This window comes from Anolis carolinensis, chromosome 6 (assembly GCF_035594765.1).
Source record: "Anolis carolinensis isolate JA03-04 chromosome 6, rAnoCar3.1.pri, whole genome shotgun sequence".
Lineage (NCBI taxonomy): Eukaryota > Metazoa > Chordata > Lepidosauria > Squamata > Dactyloidae > Anolis > Anolis carolinensis.
In genome coordinates this window covers 99,804,251-99,827,245 of record NC_085846.1, presented here as the reverse complement: position 1 = coordinate 99,827,245, position 22,995 = coordinate 99,804,251, and the positions used below count along the sequence as shown (strand labels likewise).

The following is a 22,995-nucleotide window of genomic DNA, read 5'->3' as shown; positions in this document are numbered from 1 at the left end:
AAATGGTGTGAGTAGCAGGGGGGTTGTGATCATCTGAGAGAAAGACCCCCTAATCTCTTAACAGCTAGCAGGCAAAAGGCCAGTGGAGACAGTTATCACAAACAGCAGACTGACAATTGAAAACACAGATGATGACAGATAATGGAAAAGTTGTGAAGCTGGGGGAGGGGGGATGGTGAGCTATTGGTGCCTAAATGATTCCCATCACGCTTAGAAGAGTGAAAGTTTTGTATTTGGGTCTGGGCAATTGAGAAAGTCAACATGGGATCAATCCCCTTCTAGATCTGATTGCAAGGAAAAAGAGATGCTATAAACAATGCATTGCAAAACCAAAAAGATCATGATTGCCAAACTGTGTATTCTATTTTCAAAAACTACATAAAAATATAAAAATACACATCGTTTCATATAAATATGTATTCTAAATATTTTATTGAAGTTCATAAAAATGCAAAATATCAGACATTTTGGCAGAAAACACCAGCTTCGGGCACCATAAAATACAGATAAGAGCACTGAAGCATTGGGGTTGTAAACCTCAGGAAGAATGATACTTAATAAACATTTCTAAGCCCAATAATTGCTTCTGCGGTTTCTCAAGTCACTCCTGACATGAAAAAAGCCCAATGATCAACTAAACAGATAGAACCTTCTTCTGCCTTCTTTGATCTATAATACTCTTAAAACAAGCCACCCAGAATTGAATGCCATACTTCAGATGAGATCTGACCATCACAGAATATAGTGAAACTATTACTTGCCTTGACTTGGAAACTATGGTTTCACACATCAATGTTAACAAACCACTGCAAGGATCTAAAAGTCCTGTATGTTTTGAGCAACTTTCTGAATCCTATTACATTTTGTCCCATTTCCACTACTATGTTTTAAACTTGAGGATTTAATATCACATGATACTGCATCAGAAGGAGTTGATATATCCCTTCTCCTCTTCCTTCTTTATCCCTTTTGATGGAAAATCTTACTGGAATATACATATTATATACTTCTTGTATAAATTCCTCCAACAATAGTTTCTCAGAGGATAGCTGTAAATGGGCCTTCACAGATATAAATATCACATTGAGTACAACTAAGTACAAATACAAAACATTTCAATGAAAGAAGCAGCCCTTGAGAGTTCAATTTTTCTGGCCATGGTAAATTTGGCCCAGTAGGGGGCAATCCTGCCAAAGAACTTTATCAACATTTCATTTCACTTCATTTCTTCCCAAGTCCATTGCAAAACATATCTTTGAAATCAGCAGACCAGTCTAAAGGTTTTTTGCTTAATGGGTTCAACCTTTCATAAAGGAAACTGAAAAATCCAACTACTAGGAGCGTCTCCTAGTGAAAACTCTTGTGTTCCCAATATTGGACACAGACCAGAGAGTAACTGCAACCATAGACTAATTACATCAACTTTCCTTGGGTTACCTTTGAGCTCCCAAACCTTTTTAGACGGGAAAACCAATAACTACAACATGTGGACCTGGATGAACAGGGCAAGAAGAAAGAAGAACTACTGGGTAAGAGTCTCTTAGTTCTTTTCTTCCTTTTGCAAAATCCTTTTGTGCTTTTCCAGTCCATAGCACTTCGACTGTCCAGAGAGCATTCAAAGGAAGCGTTAGGTTCCTCGGCAGAAATAATAATTACTCTGCTGGTGATTCTTTAATTCTGTATTGAAAGAAATGGCCCATTTCTTATGCTGAACATCCGCATAAATCTGACACTTCTAGATCCGGCTCTCAATTTTTATCATATGCAAAATATTTATACTGACCATTTCAGTGTCTCAGGCTCTCCATAGCAGCTAACAAGAACTTCTTAATAGTACAACCCAGTCAGAAAACCAAACATATACCCAAGGAACTGAATGTAGTTTCTTTGGTCTACAACAAAACATTACCAGATTGATTCTAGATTAATATTATTCCCTGATTATAAAAACATTATTCCCTAGCTACCAGACTAGTTAGAGCCAATATAGTCTAATTTGGATTACAACTGGAGAATGGTTTGATTTCCTGCTCGGTCACAGAAACCCATGCACTCTCAGCCCCAGAAATATCTGTGAGAAGTTCAACTTAGGATCTCCATGAATTGGAAATGAGTTGAAGGCACACAACAACAAGAAGAAGAAAACATCTAATTACCATCAAAACACTGTAACGTATTACAATAATAATTCAGGGATGGGATGATTTAGGCCTGATAGGATGTGCTTTTATAATTTTTTGTAAGAATTCTATCAACTGAAACCGGGTGCAAAACGGTGGCTTAAGGGGTGGAATCACTAACTTTTCTTACCCAATAAACCACACATGGGAAGAATTTGCTTCTGCAATTAAAAACAAACTCATAATTCTGATCAATAAAACTCAAAGGCTGGACAGAAGTTTACTTCATCCAAGATGAAGAACACTGAAGGTTAAAGATAAGCAAGCAATTAGCACAAAGCAATGCCTATGGAGGTTGGCTGGCTGTAATTGTATTTGCTATTGTTACAACTTTGAGTGCCAGTCCATTGCAAATCACCTAAAGGTTTACCTATACATTCCCATCTTAACCCTCACTCTGTTGTACTTTAGTGTTCTGTGGAGTAGAGTTAAAGGGGATCTACAGAGCAAAAGTAGTGACAGTGAAAAGGTTTAGTCATACTTACTGTTGTAGGAAAGGTTACCGGTATGTTAGTCCCCCAACAGCAATGCAGGAAGATTAGAAAGTGAACATTTTACATGAGCCAAGCTACTTTAGAGAAGAATAGTTGCATTCTCTAAACCAGCCAAACATGATTAAAAGAAACACAGGTTCCAAGTCTGGTTTTATCCTTTCAATTTGGACATGAGAGAAGCCTCCCACAAGGATGGTAAAAACATCAAAACATCCGGGCGTCCCCTGGGCAACGTCCTTGCAGACGGCCAATTCTCTCACCCCAGAAGCAACTCAGGTTGCTCCTGACACGAAGAAAATCTTTTCAATTTAAGAAAAGTAACCTAGGGTAGGTGCATGAGAGTCTGCAGGAATTTTCCCACGGTGGTTTTACAAAGCTAAATGGCGGTATGTGAGCATAATCCATGTGCATGGAGCTACAGTGCCCCTATCCATTTTCCTTTGTGTGCATATCTGTTTGCACACATGCTCCATTTCTTAGAGTCACCGTTAAAGACATTTAAATACCTACAAACCTTGGGAAGTATATCATCAGAAGGATGAATATGATGGTTCATGCAAACCACAAACTTCAGAAAACTTTGTGTGGGTCAGCATATTTTAAAACAAAAAAACCAAAGTAAACAAACACACTACTTAAGAAAGTATTGTGTATTTCTGGCATCATTATGGTTGTTCAAACATGGACAACTTCACATGACTTACTGGGAAATCTCCAAATATTCTGGAATGTTTTCTTTGACTTTTGAAATGTTGGTGAACATTTTATAAAAAGTTGGTGAGCATTCTATAAATTTTGATAAATTATTCTATCATAAATAATAATATGTATTGAATAAATAAAATGTATTGAATTGTACATTTTATTATGAGAGAATTTTATTAGGAGAGAAAGCTTTGACAGAGCTAGAATACAGGTCTACTGTTCTTATTGATCTAGTAGGAGCCCCCGATGGTGTAGTGGGTTAAAGCCTTGTGCCAGCAAGACTGCTGACTTGAAGGTTGGGTTGCTGACTTGAAGGTTTCCAGTTCGAATCCAAACTGGGGATGAGCTCCCTCTATCAGCTCCAGCTCCGTGCGGGGACATGTGAAAAGCCTCCTACAAGGATGGTAAAAACATCAAAACATCCAGGCATCCCCTGGGCAACGTCCTTGCAGACAGCCAATTGTCTCATGCAAGAAACAACTTTTAGTTTCTCAAGTCGCTCCTGACACGAAAAAAAATGATCTAGTTTCTTGGCCACCAGCTATGCTGAGATACATTTAAGATACATCCTATATATCTAAGATAAATCTTCAATGCACAACTATAGTGCAGTCTTGGCTTGATCCTGTGGTAGCCTGGGATGTGTAGTTTGATGAGGGACTGAGAATTCTCTATCGTATTCTTTGAAAGTACTGTATGACAGTTCTCTTGAGCATACCAATCATTTGAAAACACTTTATATCAATTCTTGAGATGCCTCTCTCCCTCTGCCAAATGGTAAAGCTGGTCCCACAATTTAATCTGTTAAGGGATGGATGAACATGTCTGTTTAGCTTTCTCCCATATCATGCATTCCTTAAGCCCCTACTGTAATGTTTATGAAGGAACTTGTACATTTTGGTCAGTTATTATATTTAATAATTGAAGGAACAGAGTTCTTACTCATCCTTTGTGTATTTGAAGGCACAGTTGAAAAGAAACCAGAAATCAGAACTGTTACTTTCATCCCAGATAACTATAAACGAACAAACAAACAACACTCTGGACTTTGTATTCATGAGAATGCAGCAACAGGACAAAACTAGAAAGAGAGCAAATGAGAAAGTGAGAAAGAAAATATGTTGATGCCAGTGAAACAGGCCTCAAAGATTGTTGACTTTGACAAACTTTATCACGCCAGGCTGTCTGCATCGTAAAATGTGAAAAATGAAGAAATAAAATAGTCAGACAACAAGACCCTAGGAATCATTTATCACTGATAAGAGACATAAAACCAGAAGACAAATCTGAAGGCCTCACAATAATGATTTCCTGTTTCTTTATCAATGTAGCCCACCCATAACTTAGAGAAATATACTGTGCTCAAAAAGAAGCATCACAAGAGCACAGTAGAATTCATGTGTTACGAAATTTGAAACTGTAATAGGAAGTCCAGTACAGAACTGAAAACTGCTTTGATCAAATGATCAACCTTTGATCAACCTTGTGCAAGTTATTTTTTTGAAACTTGTTGCCTGGGGGTACTAGGAGTTGTAATAAATAGGTAGTTTTTTTTAGATTCCGCAACTGGAATACTCCTAATTCATCCTTGCATTTAACAACTCTCCCTGTGACCATGATGGCGAATACGTAGGCTGTCCAGAGAGAGTTGAACCACTTCATCCCTGTTTCACCAGGCTGGTTTGTTTCCATAATGACTGCAGAAGAAGGGAGCGTCACTTGCAACCATCTCAACAGGATTAGTCTTAGAACAATACAAAGTGAGATGGTTTCCTTATGTGGCATTTGCTTGAGGGGGCTGTTCTGCTTTATCATAGATGCTTGTGCCATGCAACCTGTCTGTCACCAGTGAGTTAGTTCACTGACTGAGATGGAGACCCACTCCTCTTGCCACTGATGAAATTAGGTTTCAATCGCCAGTCCATCTAATGTCTGTAGCAAGATATCTTTGGCTAACGCACTATAGCAAAACTGCCAAGAGGCAGGTAGCCTGATTTCCTTTTTAGCCATGGAGGTGAGAACGCCTTTGTAGTCTGTATGGAAACACCAGCTCCATTACTGTTCAAGTAAGCAAGGTGGCATCTACCTCAAGTAGCAGTTGATGCTCAGCACCAGCACTCTGGTTATTTCTTTCCGAATGTCATGGGCACTACTTCTGGTTGGAGAACAGAACAAGGTACAACACACAACCCATCCTAAATCCCCATAACTAACTATATCTACTGGTGGGGGAATACTGTTCTGTTATCAGTGTTAAAGAAAAATTCAGCTGTAAGTGGGATGAGGAATCAATTCAGGATTTCACTCTTAACACTGAAAGAGCTGTCCAAGGGGCTGCACCATCTATTTGGGTGCCAAAGTTCACCACCTTGGAGAACCCTTTGCCTTTCTAGTTCATTTCTGTATGTGGAACATGGGGGGGGGATGTTTTGCAGAAAGGTGAGGAGTACTAAGAAGCAGGGCCGTAGCCAGAAAAAAAATTCGGGAGGGGTTTTGAAAATTTCAGGGGGGGGGGTTGAACCCCTGACCCACCCGCCCCCCAGGTTCAGACCTGTCAATATCTGCTTGAGATAGTGCCTGGAGGGATTCTTAATGTTTGACGTCTCATAGACTTAGCATGGGGATTTGGTTAACCAGTTAAAATTCATGAGTAAACCAGGTTTTTTTTTTAATCTGAAAAATTTCGGGGGGGGGGGTGAACCCCTAACCCCACCCCCCTTCGCTACAGGCCTGCTAAGAAATATTTACCAGAAAGGGTATTTTGTAGCTGTGAAGAAATACTGTTCCATCCTTCAGGATTAGAACCTAACTTAAGCATTTGAAGTAAACTGCATTTGGACTTCACCTACTGAAAGAAACCACATGTTTATGCTGTGCTATGCTTTGTAATACTCATTGTACACTAGATGGGCCAGCTGGATTCTTTAGGCAATCTTTTCCAATATATCAACCTCCAACTGCTACTATCCACAGGCTATGCTAGCTGGGCTGATGGGAGTCACAGTCCAAAAATCCAGAGGACGCCACCCTGGAGAAGACTATCTTAAGAGATTGTTTTGAATTTGTGCTTGGAATAATCAAAGGGGTCATTTCTCCTTCACTGCTAAATTTTAAGAGAACGGCTGTACTGAGATTTAACCAGGTCCTTCTTTAACTAGGGAACCTCCAGATTTACAAAGACAATGAAGCAGCCATGTTGTACATTTTATTTTAGCATCACAACACAATTCGATATAAAAGAAAATGTGGAACAGGAGCTGGACCTCTCCATTCGACAGTCTCAGAAGAACACTGAATTCTTTCATTACGAAGGAGCCCTTGATGTAAATAGAAGCTTGAAACTGTTTATATGAGCAGGTGGAATTGCAAGTGCTTTAAATGGCAATGTGCTGTTTCAAGGGAATAATCTTGCTTTTGTTCTCACTTCGACATAAACGTTATGCAAATGATGCTCATTTGTTATAATGTGGTGTGTTGCAAGGATCTTACTTACATTAGCAACCTGTGAGGATGTTTTGATTGTGTATTTTTGCATGGTAGGAGGCTGGATTGGATGGTCCTCATGGTCCCTTCCAACCCTACGATTCTGTGTTCAAAAGGTTCTGGTTCTTTGGCCCTGTAAGTTCTGGATCCACTACATCATTGGTAGGCATTTGCAGAATGCAGCCCAAGTACATTTGTTTCAGCCACATTGCACCTGTTTAACAGGCATTTTGAAGGCAAGACTCTCAATTTTCCAACCTTTTCCTGTTGGAGGTCTTGTAGCTGATAGATAGCTTAACATTCAGTTTAAAAACTACTTGTATCTTTATAATGTAGGCTCATAAAAACCAAGAGAATTGTAAACTCGCACTCTTACATGAAAAACAATGATGCCCAAGTAATTGATTTATTATTTTGCCCAAGGCACTTATTCTGCAAGACCTGATGCATTACCATGGTCAAGAATGCAATAATTTGTAATTTGTACATCATTTTGCTGTGATGCCCAATTTGCATTAAAGGCTTTTTGCAAATTGCATTTTCTCATTAAAAAAAAAAAGCTAGTAATGTCCTCCAGGTACCAACTTACATGAGTTCAATCCACAAGAGATTTCTTTGTCATCATGATTACTTTGGTAACATGTTGGGAGGAAAGAGACCTAGAAATGTCAGCGATGTATGGAGACTTTTACATTCAGAGCCCTTTCTTGCTAATAGATGGCATCTACTTTGATTCCGGGGCAAGGACAGGGTCATTTATGGCCTCTAGCGTTTTATAAACAGGCCTAAACACTAAAAATAACCCACATTTGTTATGCTGCATCAATAGTTAGAATTCCTCTTAAACTGAATGAAATTGGCCAATTTCTCTCCATTCCTCTAGTATGGCTCGCACAGTCGTCCTTTTATGCCAAAAACATTACACGCTTATTGATTTTGTTTTTAATTATCAATGTAGGATTTAATAGTGGTTTTAGGCATTTTATGTGTGTTGATTTCACCAACAATCTAATATGTTGAATGTAATGTTATGTAATCACGAGAATGTAATTTGACATCTTTTCTTTCAGAGTTGTTATTTTTACAGCTGGATCCCTAAGACACTGGGAGTCCGAAAGCAATTGCAACATATTGAATTATGTTGCCACATTTACTCCTTAGTAAATTGCACATTGGAAACAGAAGACAAAGAAGCTCCATCCACTCAATCCATCAATAAGATCAATCACTCCATCCATCAATAAGATCAGAAGCATATTTTGGCATAGAGCATGAGCAGATAATTCAAAAATTAGAGTCAAGATTTTAAAAAGAACATTACATAAACTGTAGTGCCAAAATATAATCTAAAGAGCTTCTGTATTCTGCACTTTATCCCTGTCCCATGCTGTTAGTAATCCTAATATATTGCACTATGTTAACCTTATCCCTGGCCATCTAGATTGAAGATTGAGGTGCCATCTATGTCACTCTTGATTATTGACTATGTTTTTTAGATTGTTGATGTTGTATTTTATACTTTGATATATTGCTTGTTGTGTTTGGAATTGTTTTTTACTGTATTTTATTGTATATTGTTGGGCCTAGTCGCCATGTGAGCTGCCCCGAGTTCCCTCAGGAAGATGGAGTGGGATACAAGAATGAAGTTGTTGTTGTTGTTGTTGTTGTTATATAATTTAAAATCTATGTAAAAATAGATTCACAAGACTAAAGTCAATTAAACCAGAAGCACTGTGGACAAAAAATAGGGATATCAAAATAGCCACAAGATTTCCTATACTTTTAGAAGATGGCATATTGTGAAGGACAAGATCATAAAGTGTAAAGGTACATATAGAAGCCAGCATAGTGTAGGTGTTTTGAATGTTGAAGGCACACAAGAAGAATAAAGTTATATGAGGGTTGAATGAAAAGTAATGCCTCCACCTTGGTTACTTGGGTTTGGATGGGAATATTTTAATAAATCAAATGCAGAAATAGTCCTTAGATTGTGCTCTTTAACTACCATTATTCACTTTTCCACATAATCACCAGCCAATTGGATACATTTCTGCCAACAATGAACAAGTTTTCTGAAGCTGTCATGAAGAAGTCGACACTCTGTTTCCGCAACCAGCGTCTCACAGTACCCATCGTGCACAGATCTTCCAATAGCCAAGAAAAGCAATAATGTGACCCACACGTTCTTGTAAAATGCCAATTATGCTTGAAATTTCTCTCTGAGTGATATGAATCAATCTGTCAGCCTTTTGCTTGTGTAACTCGGTGGTTGCTGTCACAGGATGTCCAACTTGTTTGTCATGCAAGTCAGATGTTCCCACCTCAACATCTTTAAACTTACTCACCCAACGATACAGAGTACTCACATCAACACAATCACCATAAACAGCTTGCATTTTCTGATGAATCTCCTTTGGGGTGACACCTTCTGCTGTCAAGAATTCAATGACTGCACGTTGCTTAAGACACATTGACCAACTGTCTGCACAGGGTTCAATACTTCACACTTTAACAACACAACCGTTCAATGCTAAGGCTTCCCGCCAAATGGAACTGTAGAGGAGAGTCTACTGAACAAGCCAGTACCTGCCGCATACAAGTACTGCCATCTGTTGAGGAGTTACGAAGGTGGAAGCATTACTTTTCATTCAACCCTCGTACAATGACAGGATCATTCATGACCATAATATGTATGATTTTTATCCATGAATGTGAAAGCTGGATGGTGAAGAAACCCTGCTCTTCAGTGAGGCATTCCAGTACTCAAGCCACTGCTATCAATTAATAAACATTTCTTATACATTTTAATAAAGAGGAACTAATACTATTATTTTCTAGCCCTTGACATTAGGAGACACAGTCTAGAAAAATCCAAAAATCCCTTCAATTAACTAACATTGCTTGGCATCTGGGGACAAGGAATTTCATCACACTTGTTTGATATTGATTTTTTATATATAATTGGTCTTTAAACGCAGCACCATCAGTATGACAGGATGTTCATTTTAATGTGCTGCTTCTTGGAAGGCTCGTAGAGATTTAATGCGCAATCTTTCAAAATCCTTACTACTTTATTGACCTAATCATTTAAATCTCTACAGCACTTCCATTTTATTGCAATTGAAATAATTATTCTCTGAAGTGTTATTGGAGCGGATTTTCCTCCTTTCCTTTCCCAGATCCAAACATCTTCAAACAAGGCACATTCATCCTAAAGGCAACACCAGGCATGCCATCTTGAAAATAACCTGCTGTGAGTTCAAGGCACCTTACACTTAGTGAAGTAGGTACAAAATTGAAGGAAAAATTTAGTTGTTGCTATTGTCTACTTTCAAGTTATTTCTGATTTACGATGCCCCTAAAACAGATCTATCATATGGGGTTTTCTTGGCCAGTTTTGTTCTAGGTTTATCTCTGCCTTCCTCTGAAATCCTCTGTGATTTACATGTCAATCAGTGGGTTTCTGTGACTGAGTGGGGATTATAACCATGGTTTCTAGAGTCCTATTCCAGCCCTCAAACCAATATGCTATTACGTTCCTTGCAGACTAAGCATTAGTGACTGAGTACTGGGGAGATGCCAAGAGAACTCAATGCACTGCTTTGTTTGTTTTACTTTTAAGTTCAGGGAACTCTGCTGGCTACCACGATCCTTAACACACTCTTTGTTTTCTGATCCCTTTGCTTGAATTTGTTTGGTGATGCATTTTTCATCCTATATACTGCTAATGAACTCATTTTTCAAATGCGAATCATAGCCAGCATCAATTAAGCACAAAAAAGAGATATCATCCAACTTGGTGAAATCTAAAGCTCTGCAGAAATAGAACAAATCTTTATAAAAAAAAGAGAGAGAGCAAAAGGGTACCAGCAGGGCCGGCCCAAGGAATTTTTCAAGTGTAAGCGAAACAGGATTTTGGTGCCCCCCCCCACCCCCCCAAAAAAACCCAATCACCGAGAAATAAAAGGTAGAAGGTAGAGGTGAATAGAATGGATAAAAGAGTTTACCTTACAACCAGAAGTTTATTAACAACATTATGTTCATATAGTAACATTACATAGAATTAACACCAATCTTGCATTTTAATAAATAAATATTTTAATAAACTTTGCAACAATTTTAATTTTTTTGTTATTTCTAGTCTACAAGTACTACACAAAGGTTTCCTGGTCATGATATCTCTTCAGAAGATTTTTCAGACTTCGGACTAGCTTCAGATCAGTTTTGTTTGGGAGAACGCAGCCCCAGGAGAATAGACACTTCCTTTCTCAGGAAGTGAACTCTTGTCCTTCAGAAGTGCCACGCCAGCGTGGACCATTGTAATGGGTGTAGCAAAGCAGGGTAAATCCAGTCATGAATCAATCAGGGCCAGCTAACACCTCCCAACAAAGTATTCCCATCATCAAAGTCTGGTAAATCCTCTGTTTTCTCACGGCCACAGATGGTAGAAGTACATACCATATCGCAAAGAACACCACTCTGAAAACAGGGGAATTCCAAACAGGAAACAATCAGGGCCAGCTAACACCTCCCAACAAAAAATTCACTCAGAGAGGAAACAGCCAGGCTGTAAATCTGCAAAGCCATTACCTCCTTATCATTTTTCCTAATTGTGAGGTATCCCTCACAACCTCTGAGGATGCCTGCCATAGATGTGGGTGAAATGTCAGGAGAGAATACTTCTGAAACATGGCCACACAGCCCGAAAGACATACAACAACCCTGTGATCCCGGCCATGAAAGCCTTTGACAACACGTTTACCCTTTACCTTAACTACCACCAATTCCTCAATACTTTATTTCCCATACCACCATACTTCGCCACAACAAAGCGTGGTCGGGCACAACTAGTATATATAATATATAATTATTAAAACTATAAATCCCAGCAACTACAACTCCCTACTCAATTAATTAATTAACAAAACATTCAGTCACCAACTACAACTCCCAAAACAAGGGATTAAACATTAAACATGTACAGTAGAGTTTCACTTATCCAACATAAGTAGGCCGGCAGAACATTGGATAAGCAAATATGTTGGATAATAAGGAGAGATTAAGAAAAAGCCTATTAAACATCAAAATAGGTTATGATTTTACAAATTAAGCACCAAAACATCATGTTGGACAACAAATTTGACAGAAAAAGTAGTTCCATGCGTAGTAATGCTATGTAGTAATTACAGTGGAGTCTCACTTATCCAACACTCGCTTATCCAATGTTCTGGATTATCCAACGCATTTTTGTAGTCAATGTTTTCAATATATTGTGAGAGGGCCAGCTAACACCTCCCAACAAAGTATTCCCATCATCAAAGTCTGGTAAATGCTCTGTTTTCTCACGGCCACAGACGGCAGAAGCACATAACATATCGCATAGAACACCACTCTGAAAACAGGGGAATTCCAGACAGGAAACAATCAGGGCCAGCTAACACCTCCCAACAAAAAATTCACTCAGGGAGGGAACAGCCAGGCTTTAAAGCTGCAAGGCCTTTACATCCTTATCATTTTTCCTAATTGCAGCATTCATACTTGCCTCTAACAGACAAAAAAAATCAGAAATATTGTATATTCACAACCTTTAGGAAATAATATCCCCTGATGGCACAGCGTGTGAAAGTGCTGAGCTGCTGAAATTCTGGACCGAAAGGCCGCAGCAGGTTTGAATTGGGGGACCAGATTGAGCCCTCACTGTTAGCCCCAGCTTCTGCCAACCCAGAAGTTCAAAAACATGCAAATGTGAGTGCATCAATAGGTACTGCTCCAGTGGGAAGGTAACGCTACTCCATGCAGTCATCCCACATGTCAGGGGGAAAACACTTACCCTTTAGGGTTGTTGTATGTCTTTCGGGCTGCGTGGCCATGTTCCAGAAGTATTCTCTCCTGACGTTTCGCCCACAACTATGGCAGGCATCCTCAGAGGTTGTGAGGTATCCAGAGGTTGTGAGATTGCCCAATTCTCCCTTAGTTCCTGGACGCCAGGGCGATCTGCGGCCGCGTCCAGGAAGTAAGGGCGAATTGGGCGATCTCTGCTGTGCACGGGCACACAGCAGAGATCGCCCAATTCTCCCTTACTTCCTGGACGCAGCCGCAGATCGCCCTGGCGATCTGCGCCTGCGTCCAGGAACTAAGGGAGAATTGGACGATCTCTGCTGTGGCGCTACGGGCTGCTGTCGACGCCTCGACAGCGCCCCTAGTGGCCAGCGCCCGAGGCCGCCGTTTCAGCAGCCTCATATATTCAACCGGCCCTGGGTACCAGCAAGTCAAGAATTAGTTAACTCACAACATGCTCATCAATGGGTGGTGGTGGTAAAAAAAAAACCTGCATGAACTGCACTATCTGAGAAAAATGATGTGCTTGGAATCCTGAAGCAAGTTGCAACATGCCACAACATTTTGCTGCATGTCCTGCTTATTTCATATCACACATGTGTTAACAACAACCTTTCTTATTGCTAGGCTGTTTATGTTGTGTCACCCACCATTTAGTTAATGGCCAACGTTAATAATATTTCTGCATCCAGTTCCACTTCCATATATTTTTTTTCCCAAGCATGTGTGTCAGGTATGTCTGTCTGGAGCACTAAAGATTCCATTCCATCTGACGGACTAGATAGCAATTCACCAAAGCTCACCGTACAATATATCAGTTGGTCGTAAAGGTGCCACATGACTGTTGTTTTGCTTCAGCACAGACTATCAGGACCACCCTGTTGAAAATGGCTTTAGGTGCATTACGCTTCTTTGAAGTCAGATATGCTGCTCTGAATTCCAGAAGACTCTAATAAATGTTTATTAGCTGAAGACATCTGTGTGTGGTTGCCATTATTCAAAAGTATTATTCAGATCTGTCGATGCCGGATTCTAAGCTTTTCATTCCGAAGCTAGAATTTTGCTCATTTCTGCCAAGGAACTGCAGTCTTGATTTAGTACGTCAGTCTGTTGCCATGGCAATCATTGAGCCATTACCCGTTTTAGGAGACATACCCCTCTGCACATCATAAAATGGAGAAAATGGGATGGGAAATTGAAATCCCTTGCTTTCAAATGATCAGTGATCAAGAAGAAAATAAAAGACAGGTGGAACACCACAGGAAAATGCATCAGTTATCAACTAAAGGTGGCCAGGGGCCTTACAAAGGATTTTTGCTCCATCGCATGGATTAGTGTTGTGTTAGATTGACTAGTCTATCACTATTTTTGATATTAAAGGCTGTAGTGTTAAATTCTAAGAGACAAAAACAAACCCATATGGAACATTTCAAACTAACCCAATAATTCTCTGTTATTCAATTGCCTGGGAATGTAGATAATGTCATTTCTAAATATGATTAAGAATAATAAGCAAAAATCTGCCTGAAAACATGCAAGTCTTCTTACAGCTTTGCTTGTTATTCTTCATCTATCATTATTCCCAAGAACAAGCCCACAAATTCATTTTAGTCCTCTTTTAGATGTCGATTTAGTATGTGGTGGTCTAAAAACAAAAGACCGGAGGATCTTGCTTCACCTTGAATCAATTCATCTTTGTATTTTATTCTGACTGGGGTTCATGAAAGAATATAGTTTAATCGTGTCTGAAACTAAAGACTGAAACTACTAACTTCCAACTCCAAAATATAGGCTTTATGACCGAGTAATGGCCTTCCCTAGGTAATAAGAAAGCAAAGAAATAGAACATTTACTTTCTTTCCTCCCTTTAGAGCCTTCTTCTATATCAGTTCAAAACTTCCACAGTGGCTTCAGATTCACATGAGTTTGTACTCATATTTTTCCCCACATAGCAATATGTGATGCCCTTAGAGGACTGGTATTATCTATGCTAGAACACACACATAGTTCAGGTTTTCTTATAAAAGTAAATCCACCTGGTGTTCCTCAAGGTCAAACTATCTACCTGATATATAGACGTTGAGCTGACAGCAATATAAAGGCATAGGAACTAATGTGCCAATATTTAGATGTGTTCATACAGATTGAATATCATTTTCTTGAATGTTTGGTATCAGAAGAGTCTTGGATTTGGATTTTGGAATATTTGCATGATGAAATATCTTGGATAGGGTCCAATTTTAAATGCAGAATTTATTCATGTTTCATATACACCTTATACATGTAACGTTAAAGTAGGTTTATACACATATTTAAATAATTTTGTTCATGAAACAAAATGTGTGTACACTGAACTATCAGAAAGCACAGATGTTACAATTTCAGTCATCCATGTGGACAATATTGGATGTTGGAGCTTTTGGATTTCCAGGTAAGGGATGCTCAACCTGCATCTTGATTCAATTCAGTTGAGAGATTTGGAGTTTTAGTTGTCTTGAGAACTGAACATCTCCACATACCTCTGGATATTACAACCAAGTAGTGGCAGAGAAATAGAGAATCTAATACAGTTCCCTTGTGCAAATATGTGGGAACTCTAAATCTTTCTGAACCTCAGTTCACTAAAGATGATATCCATTCTTTGTAACTCATTTTTATTATAGCCACTCAGAATGACTGGATCACATGCTAATTGGCTAACTCATTGCACAGTCTTAATCTTAGTCCAACATATCTGGAGTGCATCAGAATGTAGAAAGCAGTAACACATGGGATCATAATAGTTTGGAAAGCAAAGAAATGAAGGCGTTGGATGAGGCATAGTCCAGTCGATCAAAAATAAGAGTGGGATAAGGCTCAATCAGTTAACTCTTCTCAGTTCAATGGAAGAGTTAAATATATGCATGAATATGTTTCACATTCCTGGCTGAACATAGTTTGTGGGACCATTGACATGACCCAACACCATTGATTTACCTCACTTCTGTTTCCAGCATATCATGGAGTTGTGCTGAAGGACACAGAGTGTTAGAGAGGGAGGTCAGCTGTTACCAACAGTGCTATGGAGTTTGAAGAGGTGCAAGCAGAGGCAAAAGGAAGAAACGTGTCAAGAGGAAAGCAGGTCAAGCAAACCCATACCAGGACCACCACCCATCTGGAAATGTATGTCCTCACTGCAAAAGACCATGGGGATCCAGAATAGATTTTCACAGTCATTTATGGATTCATCACCAAGGTTCTATCTCTGGAAGACAATCGTCGTTGGTCATGAGTGATTGTCCATTATGATGATGACATCTAGGAATTTTCTAGGTCCTCCAAGGCAACTCTGGTAGTTTCTGGAGGGCATATATCATAGAACTACTTGGAGAACCTACCAAATTCTTTCAGAGATATCATCAAACTTTAGTAAAAGCATGGGTTCCATATTTACAAGGGTCTTACTATAAATAATTCCTGAATCTATATAATTACCCATTTCCATTTCTCTAAAGGCATTTTTATTACTGCCAGTTAAAGGAGTTGATACATGGTAGCCTGTATACACCCAGTGCTTCTAGATGTAAATGTGCCCCCAATTTTGCACCTTCATGGGGAACTTTTGTTGTGTCACAAGTGTGTGTGTGTCAATGTGCATGCGCTACTAACAGAACTGGAAATATGTTGAAATGCCTTCTCCTGTGAACAATTCTCTAAATCCAAATCCATGCTGCTTTTACAGTAGACCATTCATATCCACGAGGTTTTGGTTCCAGGAACCCTCCACCTACAATTGATACCAAAATCCATGGATGCTCAAGCCCCATTATATACAGTCCAAAGTAAAATGGCACCCCTTATATAAAATGGCAAAATCAAAATAAATATTTTCCAGTTGTGGATAGCTGAATCCATGAATATGGAGGACCAGCTGTATTCAAGTTGCATTTTGCCTTCTCGGGTGGCTAAGACTGAGTAATACTTCCATCAGACAGATTAGAAAAGAGTCAGTCAGCATCTGCAGAATCCCTCTTATACACAACGTCAAGATCTTTGAAGCTACTGCCGCTGTCTGAAATATCACAACCAGTTTCCCTTGGAGACAGCTGCCCCCCTCCCGCACCACATTTATCTAAATTATCTTGATAATATGACAGAGTGATTGCTCACTAATGGTCAGTAACAGTTTTCTTTGTCATTTTCCTAGTCATTACCTCCTCCGAATGAACTCCAAAATAAGCTGCTGAGACATCGTGACTAGAATATCAACGGGATCTCTCTTTTGCTTCCCCCCCCCCCCCCCCTATAAGAGACAATTGTGATTAAACTGATGTAACTAGCCACCAGACTTTGGGCTATTTCCATTTATGAAATATATTCCTTTTCCATCGAAGAGCTCAGTGGATCTAGAGATATTTTCCTCTTTAACAGATGAGAAGCAATATTTATTCTTGCCAGATGTCTTCTGTTTTCCTGCAGACAGCAGCTCTGCAATCTTTCTGGGAGAGCGATGCCATTGCTGCTGGTATTTACTGGGGTTTATAGTCTAGACAGCTGTGATTTCTTTTCTTTGTTTGATCTGGATGCATTTGTTCCTTTGCCCTTTCCCTTTGCCATGGAGAAACGCTGATTACACAGGGAGACTAATTTTCCCTGCTGGGTGATTGAAAAATTTGTGGCTGAAAATTGGCACATGGACCACCTTTACCATCTCAAACACTAATGTGCTTTGCTAGATTTCATAGTCTGGACAATGTTTTTGAAGGTTTGTTTCACACTTTCACTGTCATTTCAAATCATGGGAACCCTTTATTTTTAAGGGAGCACCTACTTCACAATCTGAATCAAAATAAAAATGTAAGCAAAAAGTTTTGAGGGGAGATTCGAATAGAAATAAGGTTGCCAGGTGTCTCTTACTAAGGAGAAACGCCTTATTTGAGAGCCAGAAACTTGTTCCTTATTATAAGGAATTTCCCCTTTTCAAGGGCTGGAAATGGAAAGCTTTTCCTATTACAGTATATAGATGGAAAAATGAAAGATGCTGATTTCAGTGGAAACTATGTCTGTCATTCATATATATGTATGTATGTATGTATGTATGTATGTATGTATGTATATATATATGACAATGCAAAGCTGTGCCAAAATGGCAGGATGACAACTGCTTTCCAAAATGGCAATAAATTTACAGGGAGGAATTTTTGGCAGGTTTATGGCAACTATTTACAAAGGGAGCTGTTCAAATCTTTACAGGTAAGAAAAATGAGGTCAACTTCAACAACTCCTTTGTGTAAAGTGGAATCTGTCTTCTGCTTCATTTGTTGGACATTTGAGAGCTTGATTATTAACTGATTGTTACTCCCTGATCCTGAAGATGCTGAAGAAACCACACATCAAACTTGTTCTTCCACCCTCTTTCTAATATATACAACTGTAATTAACAGTAACTTGAAATAAGGGCAGACAACTTAATATCTGATAGGTGATAAAGGTAAAGGTTTTCCCCTTACATTAAGTCTAGCCGTGTCTGGCTCTGGGGGTTGGTGCTCATCCCCATTTCTAAGACAAAGAGCTATGCCAGCATGACTTTATGAAGAGCCGTTACCTTCCTGCCGGAGCGGTATCTATTGATCTACTCACATTTGCATGTTTTCGAACTGCTAGATCAGCAGAAGCTGGGGCTGACAGCAGGAGCTCACTCCGTTCCCCAGATTCAAATCATCTGCCTTTCGATCAGCAAGTTCAGCAGCTCAGTGGTTTAATTCGCTGCACCACAGGGGACTCCTCTGATAGATGAGATATATGTATATTTCCTAATTCCCACTAGCCTCAGTCATCCATGGTCAGTGATTGCGGGAGTTGTAGTCTAAAACCTTTGCAAAGGTCATTCTCAGAGCATAAGAAACATGCTAGTATTCAGTGCATCGATATATTAAAATGTTGCTCATCTGAAAATAAAGGATTTATTACCCACACCATTCCGACAGAGCAATGATTGTTCAAATGAACTCTAGATAAAAATAAGTCAACTCTACATACAGAAGCACTCTCAGAATAACATTATAGCCAGGGTTCTAGTCTATTCTGTATTTAACATAGTGATCAATCTAACTCCAAAATCATGAAGCCCTAATTTAGTATTCTGACTCTCACTTTTTCATGGTTGGACAGAGATGATGCTCCTCCACTAGATGTGTAATTGAGCCCAGAAAAGGAACAACTTAGTATAAAAGAATAAATGTTTAAATGTATTGGTTCAGCATTGCCATCTGCTTCTATTCAGTGTTAAAATAGTTATTTAAACATGTGGGAAATAGCTAAAAATATGGGTGGCCACTTGAATGAACATGACTGATGTTCCATAATGCCACACATTGTGTTTTTGTGCTCATACCGGCCTTTCAAGGATCAAATCCAAATAAAGATGGACTGTTTCAGACCATAATAATTGGAAGATTGTGGAAGCAGTAGTTCAAAAAACAATTTCTCAATTTTTGTTCCTACTCTCATTTATACCTTATAGTATTACCCGAGGAATTCTCCATTAGTTGGCCTCTGCCTGTTTGCTACAAAGCCCTAAACGGTTCTGGTCCTGCCTATCTATCCGAACGTATCTCCTCCTATGAGCCCATTAGAACCTTAAGATCTTCCGGGGAGGCCCTGCTCTCGATCCCACCTGCCTCGCAGGCGCGGCTGGTGGGGATGAGGGACAGGGCCTTCTCGGTGGTGGCTCCTCGGCTGTGGAACTCCCTCCCCAGCGATATCCGGCAAACCCCATCCCTCCTGGGATTTAGAAGAAAACTAAAAACTTGGCTCTGCGCCCAGGCATTCAGCGAATAAGCTCATGGGCTGATGTAATCGGGTCCCAAATCTGTAATTGTAGCAGTATTGAATGACTGAGGATGGTGCAACATCGCTGCCTTGCAGCGTTTTAATTTTTATATATTTTATCATGTTTTAATTGTTTTGTTTTATAGTATATTTGTTGCTGGCCCTTGTGGCAGAATGTAAGCCGCTCTGAGTCCCCTCGGGGAGAAGGGCAGGGTAGAAATGCATGTAATAAATAAATAAATAAATACTTAAAAGTGGCATACAGACAGGATTCTAGCTCCAGAAAAGAGCTGAAATATACAAGACAATCTACTGATATAGACTTTAATAAGTTAAAAACTCAAGTTTGATAACTTACATGGTATTCACAAAATATGCCTGGTCAGCAATTGGAGTAAAAGGGCTAAATGTAAATTTAACTTGGGCACTTCTTACATGCATTGAACCAGATCAATATTGCACATATGATCATCTGTAATATGTACAGTAGGCCATGCTGTACAAAACCTGAGACAACATCTTTATTGGAAACCTCTGGGTCCTCCAGCATGACTGTATAGATCTCTTCTGCTTGTCTTTGTCCATAAAATCGCCCTGGAGAAGCTATAAATGTCTTCTAAAAAGTAGGCTCATTGAAAGTTCTATTGATTTTAGGTTTGGAATTCAATCCATTTTGAGGCAGGTAGTGTAGCATATAAACTGCTGCAATCTTGAAAAAGTTTCTAACTTTTCTATTTTAATAATTTACAAGTAAAAAATGTTCTTCCATGACACTAGCCTGCCAAAAAAAGGGAACTGCTCCAAGACAAAATTTCAACCTGTATATCAAGCACATTGGACTAACACATAAACATTCCTGTAAATGGACAATAAATATACAAGGGGCACCTGGTAAAAATAAGCAAGGCCACTTTGCTGATAAAGGTTGCCAAGCCAAATATAAAATATTTGACCTTTTCTCTGCAAGGCACAATAAAATAAAGAGAATTAGATGATGTCCAGCTGAATTTGGCAAAAAGCTACAAAGGAAGCCAAGTATTTGACATACTGGCTGACCTTCTAGTTTCCACATCAAAAACTCCAATCTCTAGGTATATAGAATGTTGAATTGATGGTCACAAAATTACTTTTGTATCATCTGCTTTACTTCTACATCTAAGCAGTCATAAGGTGAATGATTCCAAGTAAGCACAGACAAATCTTGGTGAAACAACATCAGATGGCTAAACCTATTAATGAGGAAGCATAATAATAATAATAACTTTATTTTGTACCCAGCCTTCATCTCCCTGAAGGGACTCAGGGCAGCTAACATGGGGCCAAGCCCTGGTAATTACAATAGGACAAAATAAAATACCAACGTAACACACATCATCAGCAGGTAAAAATACAACACAATTATACACAGTAGCATGGTAAAACAGTAAAATTGTAAGCATACACAAACTAGAAAAGACTGCAGCAATTTGATTTTACCTGACCTACCGGGAAGGTCAAGAGTCTGCCCTCTCCACCCTGCTGTGTTAATGCAGGACTTCTTACATTTTTTCTACTTGTGATCCCTTTCCACCTGAGAAAGTTTTACATGACCCCATGTACTGTATATATAAAAAACAGATATTAAAAATGCTGAAAATAAATCAGCATTTGCAAGGCTTGCTAAACAGACCGATTTTCCTTTTTGTGGAGTACAGTTGAAGCATTTTCTGCAGTGTCCACTGTAAACACTGCACACTGTTGCTAACAGATCAGAGTAAATCACCCATTTCCCATGCTTCCCCCACTTCCCCCCTCTAGGTGATACATATCCAGGGAATATATAAAGCATCAATTAAGGTAAAGTGACTTTTGGAGCAATGCATATTGAGATGGCAAAAGTTTAATTGAATTGACGTATCGATAGAAAAACAGAATCAAGTAAATGGGCGGAATTTGTTAACCTTTTACTGTTGCCAATTTTTGTGACCCCAACATTGATCAGGACCCACATCTTAAGAAGCAGTGTGTTAATGGAGTCCAAACTAGTTTTATACTTTGAACTTGGTTTGCTGCAGCTGAAACAAGCTGAGGACAAAGGGGGAGAGGACAGACAGACCAGTTTTTTTGGAAAAGCAGCTGAAAAAGTGGAGCAACAGAAGATGAACTAGAGCTGTGTGCCAAATCAAGACAGTTGGAGGTAATTTTTATATTTATAAATAGTTGATTCCAAATATGCCAGCATTCTCTTCTGACAAGGAAACTGACTCTGCAGAAACCTGCTGAAGAAACCTCCCAGAAAAATCAAGATGCTATCCTGCCTGATCATATGGACACATTATCAGTAAACCGCTACCTTGGAAGATGCTTTTCTTCCTGCCTGGTATGATTTTCTCTGAATCAAAGTTGCTATCCTGATCTCAGGGACATTTTTTCTCCATTATCTTCTGTCAGATGTTTTTCATTGATGGTACCAGGAACTGGACCTGGGATCTTCAAATTGCAAACTATGTGCTCGTCACCACCCCTTATTCTGTAGGCAGTTGCATTTTCCCTGAATCTTCAAATGGCTTGCTTGTGTATAGATTTTACCACATGTATATTTATAGCTCTGTTGTACCTGAAAAACACTGTCACACTCCATTATAAATATCACTAGCAAAATTACAAAAGATTATTTTCTTGCATGGCATTTTAGGAAGAAGTACATGCCAATTTCACAGCCAGGCATGAGACTGGTATTGAGCTGAAGGAATCTTAATTCGTCCATAGGCATCTAAAGCAGGGGTCCCCAAACTTTTTAAACAGAGGGCCAGTTCACGATCCTTCGGACTGTAGGAGGGCCAGACTATAGTTGGCCACCGAGCAATAATTAATAATAGTATTAATAATAACAACAATAATAATAAAAAAGAGGGTTGGAAGAGACTCTTTGGGTCATTGAGTCCAACCCCCTTCTGCCTTTGTGCACCAAAAGCACAAGCAAAGCACCCCTGACAGATGGCCACCCAGCCTCAATGTTAATAATAATAATAATAATAATAATAATAATAATAATAATAAAGAGGGTTGGAAGAGACCCCTTGGGCCATTGAGTCCAATCCCCTTCTGCCTCTGTGCACCAAAAGCACAAGCAAAGCATCCCTGACAGATGGCCACCCAGCCTCAATAATAATAATAATAATAATAATAATAATAATAATGGTTGTAAGAGAAGAAGAGACCCCTTGGGACATTTAGCCCAACCCCCTTCTGCCCTTGTGCTGTGGGGGCCGGATAAATGGCTTCAATGGGCCGCATCCGGCCCCCGGGCCTTAGTTTGGGGACCCCTGATCTAAAGCATGCTAAAAAGAAACATTGCATCTTTGACTATGTGCGTCTTAAAAATAACATGGTCAAAGACGTTTTACAGGGAAAAGTTTGAAAATCAGGTTGTCTTATATGCCAGATTCTGCCAACAAATGACTTTTGACTGTATACATTGTACTGTCATTATCACTATCATTAAT

At 39.3% G+C, this 22,995-nt stretch overlaps 1 protein-coding gene and 1 long non-coding RNA gene across 2 annotated transcripts in view; one reads left to right on the top strand and one right to left on the bottom strand.

Annotated features, from left to right (window-relative positions):
* Positions 1 to 2,777, bottom strand: part of myo3a (myosin IIIA) — a 127,093-nt gene extending 124,316 nt beyond the window's left edge. Inside the window, exon 1 of the mRNA XM_062957879.1 lies at positions 2,666 to 2,777. The gene's annotated coding sequence lies outside the window, so the exon portion shown is untranslated. The remainder of the gene's footprint in view (positions 1 to 2,665) is intronic.
* LOC134292563 (uncharacterized) lies at positions 924 to 19,534 on the top strand. The gene is made up of 3 exons (XR_009999803.1): positions 924 to 1,529; positions 15,694 to 15,862; positions 16,887 to 19,534. It is a non-coding gene; the product is annotated as an uncharacterized LOC134292563 (long non-coding RNA).
* Positions 19,535 to 22,995: the final 3,461 nt, after the last annotated feature.